Source organism: Bison bison, unplaced genomic scaffold (genome assembly GCF_000754665.1).
Source record: "Bison bison bison isolate TAMUID 2011002044 unplaced genomic scaffold, Bison_UMD1.0 scf7180017864369, whole genome shotgun sequence".
NCBI lineage: Eukaryota > Metazoa > Chordata > Mammalia > Artiodactyla > Bovidae > Bison > Bison bison.
In genome coordinates this window covers 4677104-4680825 of record NW_011494941.1, presented here as the reverse complement: position 1 = coordinate 4680825, position 3722 = coordinate 4677104, and positions in this window count along the sequence as shown.

The following is a 3722-nucleotide window of genomic DNA, read 5'->3' as shown; positions in this document are numbered from 1 at the left end:
GGAGGGACAACTGTCTCCAGTTACCCTTCTTCCAGATTTCAGTCCTGCATGATTTCCATCAGGTTTTTTCTCATGACTTAACTTCCCATCTCTTCTCAAAAAAAAAAAAAAAATGTTTTAGTCAACTAGCCTAAAGAACAGCTTTTCAGAGTCTTTTAGGAAATATGATTAGTCCCTAGGAATGTTGATATTTGCTCAGACTTGTCAAGATGGCGTCAGTTGGCTTCAGTTCAGAAATGATAAAAAATTGGAACACATTGCTAGGATTCATATTTGAGGGTAGTGATCCTCCTGGTTAAGTAAAAACTGGATGATCTAGAAGAAAGGAAGAAAGAGTTAAAGATGATACAGTTACTATCCTAACCAAGGAAGTCCTTGACAGTGAGTAGAAAACACTAAAGTGAGGTCAAACATTTGTTTCGATTCAAAGGCAAAACTTCACACTTTAAGCATGAAAAAAAAAAACATGTCTGCAATGGTTAAAAACTCCAAGAAGAAGGAAGGGAGGAAGGGAGGAAGGGGGAAGGGATGGGAGGAAGGAGGAAAGATGAAGGTGGCCGATTACTGAGAGAGTATGTCAGTATAGTCATTATCTTTATAAATAGCCTAATTAATAAAGCGGAAAAGGATTTAGATTTCATTTTACAAGTGAGAAAATCGAGGCTCAGAAGAGTTTTCTGCTTCCAGTTTTTAAGCATCAACAACTCAAAAATATGTACTTTGCAATGATTCTTAAATATTGGGTTTGAAGCCTGATGAACCCACAGGAATTTGGATCCTTTGGGGGCAAAAACCAGTATGAATTAGTGAAGAGTCTGAATTACAGCTTTTTTTTCAATTATTTTCAAGACCATTCCAGTTAACTGGAACGCCCAGAGCACTTGGCACAACGGTAAAGGGGAGATTTCAAGCTGAAGTGTATGGATGCCAAGCCTCTAACAGTCACACTCAAAAGCTGCTAAGCTGAAAACTTTAACAGCAGGGGAAAAAAGCGTTAGAGGTCATTCTGGCCGACTTTACTCCTCATTAAATAAAAAAGGCAATTTTCCAGAACAGCTCACTACCACCAGGTCAAATAACTGACCTCCCACATCAGCGAAACAAAATAGGGTATATTTGAAGCCTTTAGGGTGCCATTTTAATAAATTGAGATTCTGTTTTAATTAACATATTGGTTATTTTATAGTAAGTAGTATATATGAGTGCTTGAAAGAACTAGTTCCAAAAGATTGTAAATAATCCATCTGCAACTGTTATTAAGCCAGGGGATTTTTAAGTGAAGTGAGATTTTAGCTATGCTCTGCCAAAATTATGAACAAGTTCAAGTTAAAGGAGATGAACTGTTGAGGTTTACTATATTAACCCAACTCATAGGTTATTTTCCATCCAACTCTATCTGTACAGAGGCTCAAATGAAAGTGTAGGCTTGTGCTGCTGATAACGATGGCAAAGGCCACCTGGATCCTGTCCTCCCTCTGCTAAATCATTTTTAAAAACATAAGGTTTGATAACCCAGTCAATTAGTAAGAATGTGATGAGCCGCTTTACATTGATAGCACCATGCTGTTAGTCCCAAATGGTGTCAGGAACTCAGTTTTATTTATAACTCTTCAAATAAGGGACGTGAAGAGTGTTTTCAATGCAGAAACTTTCTTTAGGACTCATTTCAAGCCATATTAAGAAGTAGCACAACGGACAGACCAAATTCTTTGAAAGCAGGGGCTGAATCTTACTTATCTCGAGGTTTCTCCAACTCAGTACCATTGGCATCTGGGACTGAAGGGCTCTGTGTTGGGGGGCTGTCCTGTGCCCTGTAAGATGTTGACTAGCATCCTTGGTCTGTATCCACAAGACCCCCACAGTACCCCTCCCATTGCCCCAACTGTGACAACAAAAATGTCTCCACGTGTTGGCAAGAGTCCTCTGGGGGCAAAGTCACCCCTGGTTGAGAACCACTACTTTATTTCTAGGATCTAACACCTGGCCCACAGCAGGAGCTCAAAAATTCTTTGAAGAATGAATTTAATCAAGAAACAATCAGAAAGAGATCTGTAGCTCTGATCTCTGGTCCCTCATATTTCCTGGTTTACTACCTCAAGGCTGATCTGACCAGGAAACTATTGGGAAAGTCCATTCATCCATCCAAAGGGCCATCATTCATCCAGCATGTTACAGGGTCCTCCTGAAGCTTCTCCCTCATCACCGGGGGTTCAGCAACACTACTCCCCCTCACAAAAAGGGCAGGCCCTCACTCAGCCAGTTCTGGAGGGATGCCTCACCCCTTTACCAGCACCACGAAGCAGGAAGGACCCGTGATTCACAACTCGCCCTGTGATGGCTGTTCATCAGTCTTATTTCCAAGGGCAGCATAACCCAGGAATTCACCAACATTGCCAGGAAGCTCAGTGTGTCTTTTTTCCCTCATGCTTTACCTAAATCCTTCTTGCTGTAATTGAGCCAGTTTTTTTGTTTGTCCTCAATGGAAACAAAGGCCAAATCTTCTCCTTTGAGTCGTTTCCTATTTAAACACCAGATCTTTTCACAGCCTCCTTGCCTTCAACTCAAAAGCCCCATTTCCTCTCACACTCTCTGAGATCCTCTTTATACTCCTTTTGTCATCATGGTTGTTCCTTCTCCAATTTTTCCATCTACCTCATAGAGTCAAGAATTCCAAGTAGTTGGTGAAAATGTTCTAAAATTGATTGTGGTGATGACTGTACAACTCTGTGAATATGCTAAAAAAATAAACCCAAACATAGAATTGTGCACTTTTAATGGTTGGATTGTATCGCATGTGAATTATACCTCAATAAAGCTGTTATCTTTTTAAAAACAATAAAAGAACCCCAGATAGAAATTGGGAACTGACTGCGGGTTCCAGCAAAGCCTCCTAAAATGAACATTTACTGCCCACCTTTGATCAGCTACATCCCTGTGCCCACCACCCTTGATATGCCTGTGATACATCCTCACTCCGCTTTGAACCCCACTCAGCTGCCTTTCTCGGTTTTTCTTTATGGTCAAAATTTTGCTTGGAACATCATCTGCCATGTCTCATTTCTTAGAATCTAGAATACCTTCCTCCAGGTACTTTGTCGTGAGCAGGCCTTCCCAGTCCTGTAGTTTGGTCCTCACCATCTGTCTACCCAGGTTCAAAGTATATTTGGCCACAGGCCTCTTAATTCAGAGGAAATCACATGTAAAAGACCTGTATATGAAAGAATCACAGGGACTTCACTGGTGGCTCAGTGGATCAGAATCCGCCTGCCAATGCGGGGGACACAGGTTTGATCCCTGATTCAGGAAAATCCCATATGCCATGGAGCAACTAAGCCAGTGCTCCACCATAAGAGAAGCTACCACAACGAAAAGCCGACGCGCCACAACGAAGGGTAGCCCCTGCTCACGGCAACTAGAGAAAGCCTGCCCAAAGCAGCAAGGACCTAGTGCAGCCCAAAATAAAATAAATAAATTTTTAAAAAAAGGATCAGAGAGCAGCAGCTGTGCTGGTCTGGGGTCCCCCCTGGTCCTGCAGGGGCTGCCCACAGGGCAGAGGAAAGCTGCTAAGTGATGGGGCACCCTGCATGCCTAGCACAGCAGCCTCTTCTCCATTAAGGACTCGAGATACCGGGGTGTGTGCCTTCTACTGCTTCTTCGTATGTCCCATCCAAGAGTAGGAGGGACATCGAGGCCACATATGGTCTAATAACCCTCTGAACTCA